The sequence below is a fragment of the Peromyscus leucopus genome, chromosome 5 (genome assembly GCF_004664715.2).
Source record: "Peromyscus leucopus breed LL Stock chromosome 5, UCI_PerLeu_2.1, whole genome shotgun sequence".
Classification (NCBI taxonomy): Eukaryota; Metazoa; Chordata; class Mammalia; order Rodentia; family Cricetidae; genus Peromyscus; species Peromyscus leucopus.
In genome coordinates, this window is record NC_051067.1 from 73,015,135 (window position 1) to 73,029,345 (window position 14,211).

A 14,211-nucleotide genomic window follows, 5' to 3' on the forward strand; every position below is an offset into this window, starting at 1 on the left:
GTCTATTCATCTCTGATGACAAATGGCTCCTGCTAAGTCAGACTTGGCAGGTACTTCAGTTAGGTGTTGTTGCCAAGCTCGATTTGAAATGGCAGGAGGTGGCTCCAGGACAAATGACTTAGACATCTAGAGGCCCATGAGAACTGGATCCTATGCCCTGAAAACCATCCTGCACACATGTAGCCGGGAGCTATGAGGTCCATCCGTCAGGGTTCTGCGGAAGAAGAGAAGAAACGGCAAAACACTCTTTCTTCAGGGGAGCTCAGCCTTTGCTCTTTAAGTCTTCCACTGATTGAATTATGGAGGGTAATCTGCTTTACTCACACCCTAATGACTGATGTGAGTCACATCTGCGAAAAATTCCTTCCCGGCAAAATCTAGACGGGTGTTTCATGGGACACCTGGGCACCTCAGCTTAGCCCAGTGGCAACACAAAATTAACTGTCCCCCGAGTACCATTAAGCAATAGTCCAATGAGAATGGGTGATTCTAAGAGAAATCGATGGCATCCAATAACAGCCTGAGGATCAAGGTCTGCTACGATGAAGGAATACCAAGGCTGGGCTCCACCATCTCCCTTAGAAGTTCCAATACTGTTTTTCTTTTGATGACACCAAATATGTCTTTATTTCTTTTAGTGGCTACCAGTTTTTCCTTGGACAGGGTAGCAGAGATTTCTAGAGAAACTGGTGTTGTTTCATTAGGCCTTATCTCCATCTTTGGGATCTGTTGGCCCTGGGGATCTGGGGGCTGAGTTATGATGTATTAACCCTGCTCTGTGCTGTTCAGGCTGGCTTGCATACAGCCCAGAGCTAGAGCAATGCCTTCCCTCTGCCCAGCCACTGTTGCTGGCGCTCCTTCCATTTTAGACTCTCCTTGGCTGGACAATCCCAGAACCCTAAGCATCTCTTTACTCAGGCTATCTGAAGGATCCACAGAAAGTCTGTTTGCTCTTTGAAGTTAGTTACAGAAGAACTCCACTTGGCCTGGCTTAATTTAGTCAGCATTTTCATAAACCCTGCTAGGAGTGGATTTATGAAGCTAGGGGTAATGTTGCCTGTAGTAAAGCACAGGCATTCTGGGGTCAAATCTTGGGCCCACCAGATTTATATTGAGACACCAACACTTCGTTTCTGTGGGAGACCCACCCAACCTGATTTCTTGGAGCCTATCTATAAGGAAGATGGGAATGATGGTCCTCCTGGTATCATACTGTGTCTGTGAAGCTTAAAGCGGGTTAGGATGGATTATTTTAACAAGGAAAGTATTCACTGAAGTACATTTTGCTAAATGACAGTTTCTGAGTCGTGGGTAAGAAACCTCTTTTAGCAGACACTTGTATTCATTCATTTTTCAGAGGCTTTATTTCTGAGAGCACTTCTGTGACAACACAGATTTGCTGAAACAAATTCAGGAGTATTATTTGCTCTCCTAAGTCAATTCTAGATGCCTGTGTTAAAAACAAGACAGTCAATTGCATTAGTTATTTTAGTTGGTTTTTTTTGTTTGTTTGGTTTGTTTGTTTGTTTGTTTGTTTGAGACGGAGTTTCTCTGTGTAGCTTTGGTGCCTGTCCTGGATGTCGCTCTGTAGACTAGGCTGGCCTCGAACTCACAGAGATCCGCCTCGCTCTGCCTCCCAAGTGCTGGGATTCAAGGTGTGCGCCGCCGCCGCCGCCGCCGCCGCCGCCGCCACCGCCGCCACCGCCACCACCACCACCCAGCTAGCATTAGTATTTTTCCCCTCGTTATAACCCCGAGTGCCTGGAATAAGAACCTACGTGAAGATTCCTTTTGGTTCGTGGTTTGCAGCACAGTCCATCAGGGTGGGGAAGGCATGCGTGCTGGAGCCGCTGTGGTGGCAGAAACGGCGACTGCTTCTTGGTATTCTGGCAGACCAAGGAGTAAGGAAGGGGACGGAGTGTAGCGAGAGGCTGAAGCATAACCTTTAGTTTACTGGACCTCCAGGCCCCACCAGTTACCAACTTCCCCCAGCTAGGCCTGACCTCCCGACGGTGCCAGGGCCCCCAACAGCATCACCTGCTGGAGACAACCATTCTAACACACAAGCCTGTAGGAGACATTTTACATACAAATCTTTACATATTTTTTTTTGTGCCTGAACTTGGTTACTGGTTTAGTAAGATGACGATACTATGTATTAAACTGGTAGGCAGCTCTGGGCTTCCCTCATTTGGGGACTGGAAGAGAAGTCCTTGTTGGCCGGGCCACCTCTAATCAAGTCTTGGCATCTGTGGCAGCCCCCACGGGTTGTCCTTATTGCTAAGATTGCTGGCGCATGAAACCAGCCCGCACTAAATCAGCCAAGGTTCCCACATCCCATAATGATGTCATCCCCAGCATTTACCTCTGCTTGTCTGCCTGTGAATGGGTTAATCCTGGCTTTTGCCTTCGACTTATTTTTGTAATTATCCCCATGTGCCTTTCACATGCTGATTTTTTTTTTTTTTGAGTCTCTTTTCCAAGCTTGACGTGAGTAAGCAAAAGCTGAGATACTGTCATTTCCTAAATAAGCCAAAGGGAAGATTTGGCCCATTATAACCACTCTGCCTGCTGAATCTGCGTTCACATGCTCCTCTCTAATGGAACTTTGAGGAATAACTGTAATTGAATAGCGCCTCCACTCCATCTGCAGATTCCACCAAATCAAACCAGAGATGGTTCTGTCTTGGTTTTGTTTGTCTCACGTTGTGTTTGTGCCCCATTGGGTAAAGCATAAGTGCGGGTTTCATCTGGATGTATTTTCAACTCACAAGAGGCAGTAATTGACTCTCTGACAATAGCCTTGCCTCCCAGGAGGATTCCCACCAGAGCTGCCATATTAAATCCGGCTAGTTCCTGGTTCCCTTCAAAGGTAATGTCCCATCTGTGGGCTGTGCACTGGGGCAATGCAGAACTCAGAATTGGCAGTGGATGGGATCCAAAGCCCTTTCTGTTCCTCCACAGAAAGAGCCGTTCGGAGTGTTTGAAGCCCGTGCTTTGCTCTCTGCAGAAGACAGCATGCGCTTGGCCCCGTGTAAAGGTTAGCACTTGCTCTCTGGCCTTGGAGGGCAGGTGCTGCTGAGCCTTCTGCAGTTTGCTGCAGGATGCTAGCGAGTTAGACCAGGTGGATCCCGCAGCACCGCCGCATCTGATCCCATTCAGCCTCACTGAATCCCTTTGTGCTGTGGCACCTGACAGCCAATGGTCCGTAAACTCCTGTGGATTTGGACCAAGTTTCTGGTTCCTGGAGCTCAGCAGTTTTAAACCTTGAAGTTTCTGCACCACGTTTCGTAGTGGAAAGAAAGAATGGTGAATTCAGCACTATAACCAAGATGATTTGGGGACAAAATTCACCAGAAGTGTGTCCAAATCTTTTGGTAGCCAGTGAAGAATGCATTGAGAGAGAGAGAGAGAGAGAGAGAGAGAGAGAGAGAGAGAGAGAGAGAGAGAGATAGCTGAGTAGGTAGAATGGGTAGGAGCATTCGCTGATCTTAGGACCCAGGACCAGTTCCTAGCACCCACATGGTGGCTGTCTTTTCTCTAACTCCAAGGGATCCGATGCTGTCTTCTGGATTCCGCAGGCTGTGGCCACACATAGAGATAGACCAGCAAGCAAAGAACTCATACACAAAATTAAAAGTAACTTAAATCTTTTTAAAATTTGGGATAGTGAAGATTGCATAAGTACATAAAAGCTTGAACGTGTTTTAGAACGTGTCCCTCCAAATCCCCAAAGAGATGCTCAGTGCTAGTCCAGTTACTCCCATAAACTGGGAGACACGCACATGCATTCTAGGAAAGAGTTAAAAGTTTCCACACCTCCTCATACCACCTCTGTAGCCACAGGCCACTGGAAATGCACACAGCTGCACTTGCACACACAGACACATACACTCAGGTAAGGAACCTGTTTTGCAAGTTTTCCTGGTTAAAAGTAGGTAGGGGGTTGGTGGGAGAGCAGAGCTGGGAAGCCTTACAAATGTAGATTGAAGATTTTTGAAAACCTGAGTTTTCAAAGTAACTTTACCCGGCAAGGAGAGGCACGCATGTGCCACTGTGATTTTTTTTTTTTTTTTTTTTTTTTTTTGCCCCCTCTTCCACTGATTAAGTGCATTGTTAGACAGGGAGGGGCAGATTAACGAATGCCTATAATTTTGATCATTGTTTTCTGCAAAACAGCTCAGGCTTTGAAAATGAAGCCTCTGTTCTTGGCTATGTTGCTGCCAACAGCACAAATTACCCTGTGCAAAGATCCCAAGCCCCTCTGAAAAGGTTTCATTAATGAACAATTTCGGATGATTGTTTAAGTCTTTGCCTGACAGGTAACGTTGGCATGTAGGCAGGTGGGGTTAGGGTTTCCATGGAGATTTATGATGTCATGCTTGAAAGAGCATGTCAAGACAGCCAGTTGAACAAGTAGTTACTCAAAAAGTCCTATAGGCTACAAGTAGGCTTTATGCAAATGAGGAGAGTTTCACTGGGGAAAAACTGCGAAAGAAAACAGCAGAGCCATGGAGCGGGGTTTACCTGACAGCTCGGAAGAAGGATGACCGGACAGTCCACTAGAAAAGGAAAGTTTCAGAAGATGGACTAGAAATTCTCCCTTCGCTGCCACCCCACCTGGGGAGCGCTCGGTACAGGTAAATACAGGGTTTTCTTTTTTGTTTGTTTTTTTTTCCCTTCCAATTATTGCCAAAAGATTATTTGGCGGCACTGTGGTCTGCTCTGAACATTGTTCTCTTGGCAGGAAGAATGGAGTCTATACGTGTGGCTTTCCCACACGGAGTGTTCCAGCTTCTGGCCTGTTTTAAGGGCTTTTTGTTGTTGTTGTTGTTGAATGAACTGAGATTTTTGAATAGAGCTGAAAAACAAGTGATGTATTATGTATGCAGTATGCTGATTGTGCCAATGAATAATGCTGTAAGAACACCACAGATAAGGACTTACAGGATGGCTGAGAATTGAGATACTATATGCATTTGTTGACTGTTTCCAGATGCTGTGTGTGTGTTCACACGTGTGCACGTGTGTGTGTGTGTTCACACGTGTGCACGTGTGTGTGTGTGTGTGTGTGTGTGTGTGTGTGTGTGTGTGTCTGAAGCTAAAACCCAGGTAATTCTGGATTTTCCTTTTGTAAAATATGAAAAATAAAATCTTTGGAACATCTCAGAAATAACTTCGGAATCAGATGTACAAACAGGGGCACTTTTGTGTTCAAGTGTACCTGCATGTTTTTTCGTAAGAATGTTTTCTAGGACTAGAAAACAATAACCGTGCTGGACTCATTAGTTTGTAGACTTCTAAGAAAATAGTCGTAAATAGCGAGAGGGCAGATGAAGGTTTTGTGGAAGAAGAGAGAAATAATGGTAGTTCAAAAGCTTGCTTCTGGTCCCTGGGCAGTGGGGGCAGGTGGACAGCCCTGTAAGCCATTGGCTGTAGCAGCCCCTCAGGTGGCCGGAATCAGGAGTTAGCCAAAAGGGGTGTTAACTGTTCTGAGTAGTCAGGCTCTCCCTCTTTAAGAGAGCACAGAGAAAACTCATTTGTCTTTCCTATAAGCATGGGATTAAAGCCTGAGCTCAAGCTACCTGGAACATGGGAACCTGGAACTTCTGAGACAAAAGACTATTTAGAAGCTAATGGTAGGCTTTAAAATGTTTTGAATATGTAAGCATGGAATCTGAAATCTTGCAGTCTGAGAATGTGGATTAGCACCGGAATTGGCCCTCAGTGAAACTGTTGTTAGCAGCTAGTGTGGAGGGTGACAAAGGTTTCCTCACGAGCTAGCTGTGTGACTTGGGGAAAAGTAAATCCATACCCTCAAGCCTCAGTTTTCACCTTCATACAGCAAGGGTGACGGTCATAGTGTTGTGGAACCACTCGAAGCTGCACATATTATGGGCTGTTTTTACTTAGGAGGCATAAGACGTTTGTATAATTGGGAAGAGTTGGTTTTTTTTTTTCCCTCTTCTTTTCTATCCTTCTCCTCATGTCATTACAACAGCCAAGTAAAGACTTGCAGAGTCCGTGGCTTGGGCCTTACAGATGAGCGATCTATGACTCAAGAGATGAAGGGCAAGAGCATTCTACGCTTCTGCAGATCCAGATTGTTCTTGTGTTAGCGAATATAGAGAAAAATAATTCATCATCAAAATAACTCCTAAGCAGCAAAACATGTTTGTCAGATATATATATATAATTAATTTATATACATATATATAAATTAATAATGCTTGTGCTACTTATAGAGAGTTGATTGCAGTCACATGAATTTACTTTTTACTGATAACATGCTCACCGGAGCTCAGGCTACTGTAAACACTCACATTTTGAAATTGCATCCACCTCACACTTTTCTGGGTCCACAGGAAGAATCATGTGTGGACGCTACAGTGATTGTTGAAGTGGGAACCAAGTCACCCAGGAACTCCTCGTGGTCCAGGAGTTCCAGGCAGTGGCTCTTTAGTTGCTTTTTATTCCAGACTTTGCCAGCTCCTCCCTTGTCCCCGTTCCAGATGTGTGAGCAGCTCATGGTTCTAGTCTACATTGTTCGAGTGGGAGAGACAATCTGTTTTTCATTGTGTTATTTTTAGCAGTGGCACTTTTTATTATTTGTTGTTGTTTGTTTGTTTGAGGCAGGACCTGGCACATAGCCAGCCCCCAGTATCCTTGAACTCACTATGTAGCCTTAGCTGGTCTCCATCTCATGATCCATCTCTTGGGTGCTGGGATTACAGGTGTGTGCAGTATCAGGCTCTTGAGTAACAATAGCGTATATCGTCAGGGGAAAGAGTCTGGTAGTCCTGGGTTTTCCTAAGCACTTTCCAAAGTTCCAGGTTTTCAGAGCTGCCCAGATTTGAAGCTGTGGGAGAGGCCCTTGGCAGGAGCTTGGGTGGGCTCTCTTGATCCTTGAGTGGCTCTGACATCTGAGCTGCTGAAGCTCTGACAGCACTCACTGCTAGATTAATGCCAGTGGTCAGATGAACCCTGCTTTATGGCTGACTCCAGCTTCCAGCCCCATGCGGGGACCTGAGGAAAATCTCTCTTTGGTTATTTTATCTCCAGAGACAATCTACAAGTCCAAAAGTAAATCTTCATTTCGTAAGAGAGTTACGCCACCCAGAGGTTTACCACAGGGTGGAGAGTTCGCCTGGCATGAAATCCACCAGCAACAGGGATCCAAACCTTCAGATAGGTTTATAGTCACTAACGAATATCCGTTTTCTTCTTAACTGGCAAACCTCACAGTCCCTCTGCTCTGTGTTACACTTAATTGTTGTGATTGAACCTCTATTGGGTAAGTAAACAGTGATTGCATACTGTAGTTTGGGACATGGCAGCATTTGGTGGAAGGTTCAAAGCCAGAGAGTCTAGGTGCTTGGGATCAAATCCCGCCTCCGTTACTTACCTGTTGCACAGACTTTATTTGGAGGGCATTCATTTGCCAGTCAGAGCGACTGAATTTTATCTTCTTTATGGTCTTATGGATTGAACTCAGGCCCTCCCTCGTGTTAGGCAAGCCTGACGTCCCCAACCTGAGGTCTTGTGTTTTAAAAGTCTCTTAGTAAAGGAGTTACTGGTCTTACATATTGTTTTATTGCCCTATAAATCCTTCATTTCTTTCTTTCTTTTAAAAGGAATGCACTGGAATGCCCTAAAAAAAATAAATTGTAACTGGAAGTTCTTGGTGGCGGACTGTGGAGGAGGTAGAAGAGACTGTTCTGTGTAGGAGGACAAAGCTGTTGCAGATGCTGATTACAGTACAGGCCCTTGTGATGTTGTTTACTGCTGCGCTTCGTTAGAAGCGCCCAAGTTGACAGTGTGTGTGTGTGTGTGTGTGTGTGTGTGTGTGTGTGTGTGTGAACCCCTGTGCATGCATTTGTTGGCTGCTGACCCTGAGCCTCATTTTACTGGGCAAGCAGTCTACTACTGTGCAGCACAGTCAGCCCCAAGCAGTCATGTTCTGAAACTACTGGAGAGTACTTTCTAGATTTTTAAAAACTGTTTTGTTTTGTTTGGAGACAGGGTCCATCTCTGTAGCCCAGGCTGGTCTCAACCTCATGCTCTTCTTACATGTTGGGGTTCGAGGCACATATCACCATGGCTGCTTTCTCCAAAACCTCCTTGTTTCAGAGACACTCATCACTCATCATCATGAGAAAGCCCTGTCATGACAGGTGACTTGGCCATGGCTTGTCCTCCTGGTGGGTGGCCACTGAGAGCAGAGTTGGAGGAGAGGAAGTAGGAAGTAGTACTCACTGGTGCATCATCAAACTGTGCTCTTAGGTTCTTCAACTGTTTTACAGGATGCAAACCTTCCTGGGAAGGTTTGGGACATATTTGTATTGTACCTTGCAAAGCATAAGGCCTGTGATTTGGGGACCACTTCTTATTTTAATGTGAATTTCCCCATAGGTCTTTACTAAATCAATTGCCTTTTCATAACCCCCCTGACTTTCACATTTAACCTGTAACTGGATGAAAGGAAATATGGGTGGATGAATTTTCATTTTTCTCCCTGATAGAGGCATAAGATTTAAGTAAGTGTGTCTCTCTTCTTTTTCCTCCTCTTCTGTCCCCACTGCCTCCTTCTCCTTTTTTCTTTTTTCTTTTTTTTTTTTTTTTTGCATTCTTGGATGAGACCTAGGTTCTCAAACATCCTAGGCAAGTATACACCCTGAGTCCACCTGTAGTTTCAAGGCCAGTGCTATGAGATATCTAATCCCTTCCCTCTTGGTGTTCATAACCAATGGAATAAATCCTTCTTGGTTTATGACAGCTGTGTGGCCTCAGAAAACTGGAGACCTTTGGAGCTGTGGCCTATGGCGGAAAGAATAAAATCGGGACAGCCTTGGTAGTGACAGAGCAAGGATCTGGGACCGGCTTTTTCCTGGTGACAGGAATCTCTGTTGTGTTTGCTTCAGAAAAGAGCCTAACTACACAAGAGATTGAGAGTTGAGATCCCTGGCTGTGTGACATGTAAAAACAAATGTAAAATGTTACCAGGTAGAGAAATCTGTGTCCCGCGCTCTCCCAGAAAGGAATGTAGAGCTCAGTTTATGGGACCTATGAGTTCTGTTAGCCCAGAGTCCAGTGGGTGTTGGGATCTAAGGCTCTTTTCTATGTTCATCATGGTGGGACATCGCATGACTTTGCCATTGCATAGTCATTGTACCTCCCATTCCTGGTTGGTCCTAATTAAGTAACAGATGTGATACTGTGCTTTCTATTCTCAGTTCCTTTAAGGATAACAAATGCAGATAGTCACATTGGCCCCATTAAACTTCCTTAGGACTGTTGGCCTGCCCTGTATCCTGCTTAGATCACACAGGATGGAGAAAGCAAAGATCCTGTCTGGACGATGTCTGTACTGGATAGCCATGTGGTACTGTGGATCCTTCAAGGGTGACTGGCTTTGACCTTTCTCCTGCTGCTCAGCAGTGAAGCAGGCTGCTGCCTCAGTTGCATCTGGAGTAGCTAGAGAGCGGATCTGATAGTCCTGGGTCATTTTCTCTCTTCAATGTTGAAGTGTTTGTGAATAGCACTCAGGGCATCAGGAGGGCGTCACATCCCATTTTCTATGTAGTCGTTAGTAAGGTAAATACGCCATAGCTTTCATTTGGCTTTCTGTTCCACAGGAGAAAATCTGTTGTGTAATTGTCTCTTGGAATTTTGTACTAAGGAACTTTCATGGATTCCCTTCTCCAGTGGTGTTAGTGTTTAATTCCTTTCTTATATTAAGTTTTGTGACTGTTGAAGAAAGTGCCTCAACTGATTGCCTCAGGAAGGACAATTTTGAGTCTTTGTACAGTGTGTGTGTGTGTGTGTGTGTGTGTGTGTATGTGTGTGTGTGTGTATGCATGAGTGTTTATGTGTCCAGGTGTGTGTGAGTGTTTATATCCATGTGTCTGTGAGTGTGTGTGCATGAGTGTGTTATGTTGTGTTGTGTGAGGGTGTATGTAGTGTGTGTATGTGTGTGTGTGTTTGTGTGTATGTGTGTGTATGTAAGACTATGCATAGCATAAAGTGTACTAGAGCAATTCTGTTTTAACAGCAGTTATTGGAGTGGTCCTATATCTTGACCTGATTGCAATGACCCTCCTTGTATCTATAAACATATCAGCACCTCTAAGGGACAAATTTCTGAAAGTCAAATCAGAGTACTAGTGTTGAAAGATGTCACCCAAATATATTTAAGAAACACTGGTTAGTACTGTGGATAGGGATATCACTTGGAATGTTACATCACTTTCGTATGACCCAGTCACTGTGTTCACAACAAATGATAGAAACCCTACTTGTAGATGTGAACACATGACCAAGTTTGGCTAAATAAGCACTGCACAATACTGGCATTATGGGTATGATTCCATCGATATTAGAAAGAGTGGGCCACGTTTTTTTGAAAAACATGTAGCCAGGTGGTGGTGTCACACGCCTTTAGTCCCAGCACGTGGGAGGCAGAGGCAGGCGGATATCTGTGAGTTCAAGGCCAGTCTAAGGATAGTCAGGGCAACACAGAAAAACTCGGGGCTGGAGAGATGGCTCAGAGGTTAAGAGCACTGGCTGTTCTTCCAGAGGTCATGAGTTCAATTCCCAGCAACCACGTGGTGGCTTACATCCATTCATAATGAGATCTGGTGCCCTCTTCTGACCTGCAGGTGTATATGCAGACAGAACACTGTATACATAATAAACAAATAAATCTTAAAAAAGAAAAGAGAGAGAGAGAGAGAGAAACTCTTTCTCAAAAAAACCAAAAAGAAAAAGAAAAAGGATGTATAGTTTCTGTGTACTTATCTACAAATGTCTAGATTAATAACCAACGAATCAGAAAGAGGAACCAGCAGGATAGTGAGAATGGAAGTGTTAGGTTTTGATTACTGTACTGTTTAGATTTTTGTCACATGCAGGCAATGCTTTGACTTTAAAAAACAGTTTAAAACAAGAATAGTTGTCCTGGACTCTAGCCTGTGTTCTCGGGAAGGAGGGTCGCAAACAAGCAGATGGACTGAGACAATGACCTCATCTCCGCCCCAGGCAACCCCTGTTCCTTGTATAAGGAAGAGGTGCTTCTTTTTCTTTTTTCTTTGTGGGAGCAATCACTTTTGACCTCAGGAGCAGTATCTCAAATTTACTCAGTCTTGATCCCTCCTTCCTAAACAGATACTAGTTTGGCTGAAATATTTTTAAGCAATCTGAACTTCTCAGCAAAAGCAGCCAACGCATCTTTGTAGGGTAGAACATCTTCTGGCCATCACACAAGGCGCTTGCTCGCTGCATGACCAAATACCATACCTTTGCAGGTGTTTTCTTGATTTGGTTTGGTTTTGAGGTAGGGGTCTCATTGTGTACCTATTGTGTTAGGGCTTTTAATTTCATGGTTGATCTTTCTGTCACAGCTTCCCAAGTGCTGAGATTATAGGGGCGCACCCCCACCCCCAACCAATTGGTATTTATTTAAGTTTTCATGGGAAGGCTCTAGTTATGCAACAAAAATTCAGCTTCCTAAACGAAGCTCCATCTTAAAACACAGCATATTACAATTTGCAAACTGTGCTAGAGTTTTTCTGTTCAAAGTAAGAGAAGCCAGTAATAAAAGGCACAACCTCAGAGAATGTCGTGCTCAGAAAAACTCAAATGAAGCACTACATTGTGTAGTCCCAACACACTGAAGAAAGCTTTGGATGTTGTGATTTGAAGCTCCAACTCTTAACTCTTTTTTTTTTTTTTTTTTTGGTTTTTCGAGACAGGGTTTCTCTGTGTAGTTTTGGCGCATTTCCTGGAACTCACTTTGTAGACCAGGCTGGCCTCGAACTCACAGAGATCCGCCTGCCTCTGCCTCCCAAGTGCTGGGATTAAAGGCATGCACCACCACCACTGCCTGGCTTAGTGCCAACTCTTTAATCCAGGTGTGCAGAATCTGTCCAGTCCTCAGTGGAATTGATTTGTGGATCCTGTTAGTACAAACAAGCGCTGTCTTCACAGTAACTGTGCGTTTCCTCCCTTCTCCTCAGTTACTGCTTGTGAAACTCCATTATCCAGAGATGTCACGGTTCTGAAGCTAATGGCAGATGCATCTCAATGCCGTATTTCACAACTGTGCACAGGCTTGCCATTAGTCAGCTAACCCAGAAAGAATCATGAGAAATAGCTCAGTTTAGCAGAAAAAGAGGAAGGTCATGGCTGTGATGTGCAAATCAAGGGAAAGCCGTAATTGAAGCAATTTCATTAAAGAGAATATAATTACTGTTGCCCTGGGAGGAGCTAGGTGACTTCTAAGCCAAATACAGCTTTTATAAAACATTAGAAAAAATGGGCCAAGCTTCCCATATTGTGGGATAAATAGCGATATTTCCTTCCTCCAAATATTAAATGCCATAGGTTATTTTGTGGAGGTGGGCACACCTGTGACGTGGTAGACCTGTGGAATTCAAAGGACAGCTTTTGGAGAGTGGTTTATCTTCCACCATGTAAGTTCCAGGGTTGAACTTGGGTCATCTGTCTTGGCCACAAGTGCCTATGCCTGCTGAGCCACTTTGCCAGCCCCCCACAGAGTTTTTATGGCACATCGACACACACAAATGAAATTTCTCTGTGCATTCCAACCCAATTTAGTCCAATCCAATTGAACTTTTCATGGTATATATCTAGGGATCACTGTAACACGTCACTACGTGTCAGAAACATCACACAATTATGTCTGCTATAATTATTAATTTTTAAATATAGAAACATCCATGTGTATGAATAGATACATAGAGGGCCATCGAGATGACACAGCAGGTGAAGACTCTTGTCACCGAGCCTGATGACCTGAGCTCACTCCCTGGAACCTATGTGGTAGGATGAGGGAACATTCTCCAACAGTTGGCCTCTAACCTCCTCACGCACACTGTCGCGCTTTGTCCTACTCCAAACCCACACATACATGCAGCACACACCACTGCACAAATTAATAAAACCTTTTAAAAAGAGATAAGTGTAAAAACGCTACCAAGACTGAGAATAAGGGAGAGTCTTGATTCCAAAGGAAAAGGAATTGGTTTTGGTTTTCCAGACAGGGTTTCTGGCTGTCCTAGAACTCACTCTATAGAACAGGATGGCCTCACACTCACAGAGATCCGCCTGCCTCTGCCTCCAAGTACTGGGATCAAAGGCGTGGTCGGCCACTACCACTGGTCATCAGTGGGGATTTGAACTCAGCAATTTTAACTCCACACCTGTGGCATCATTCTGGGGTTCCCTAAGGCGTGTGCTGTGAGGAGTGGTTTCTTGAGGAGGTCAGATTTCAGATGCTGTCTGTAGTCAGCCAGAAAGATTTACCTCGGGCCTCCCAGGTGCAGGGTCTTCCCTTCTCTCTCCTTCCATTTCAACAAGGGAGGGTTGGGGAGCTAGGTGGGAAGAGACACTTGCTCTGTCCTGCAGTCAGTCAGGCTTGTGAGGAATGTCAGATGCAACTGTGAAGCAACTCTCTTCCCAGAGCAGAGATCAGAAGCAGGTCCTCTGTGGACAGGCCCTCAGAAGCAAGTCCTCTGTGGACAGGCCCTCAGAGTTCCCAGAGCACCGCTCCTTGCTCAGTGACCCCAGCCCCTCCCCCACCCTCATTTTCTGTTTTCCTTGTAGGATTTCAGAAGTGCTCACTGGAATGGAAGAGACAAATTAGGCAACTTCCGTAGCCAGAAATAAGACTGGATGGGACAAGGCTGGCCTGGGACCAGGGTCTCTAGGAAAGCCTGTGTAAAGATCCCGGCGAGTTTCCATAAAATACTAAAACTTGGTGGGGGCTCTAGCGCGGCGGCCGGCCGTGACAGAGCAGAGAGTGACCACCTGGCGTCTGCATGCGTGAGGTCCTGGATTCCAACTCCACCACTGTAGAACAGAAAATAAACACGAGTCAAAATTAAAATCACTAAAACTTGTTCGAGGCCAGCCTGGTCTACAGAGTGAGATCCACGACAGGCATCAAAACTACCCAGAGAAACCCTGTCTCGAAAAACCAAAAAAATTCACTAAAACTTTGTGGATTCAGGTGGTTTTGACCCTAAAATAAAATGTCTTTTACCCCAAGGATGAAAACAACAACAAAACAAAACCCCCGAAACAAGCCCCAAATATATAAACATATAATCAACAAATCTGGGGCTTCACTTCTTTGTTAGAAAATGTGCAAGAGTCAAGTTAAAACAAGGCACAGGTTTTGGGGTTCATACA

The 14,211-nt window shown here is 44.8% G+C and overlaps 1 protein-coding gene across 17 annotated transcripts in view; it reads left to right on the forward strand.

Annotated features, from left to right (window-relative positions):
* Window positions 1–14,211, forward strand: part of Kiaa1217 (KIAA1217 ortholog) — a 474,194-nt gene that overhangs the window by 192,708 nt on the left and 267,275 nt on the right. The window contains exon 1 of one of the 17 annotated variants that reach the window (XM_037206007.1): window positions 4,133–4,640. The exons of the other annotated variants lie outside the window; for them this stretch is intronic. The gene's annotated coding sequence lies outside the window, so the exon portion shown is untranslated. Of the gene's footprint in view, window positions 1–4,132; window positions 4,641–14,211 lie in introns of those variants that run through there. 17 annotated transcript variants of the gene reach the window in all.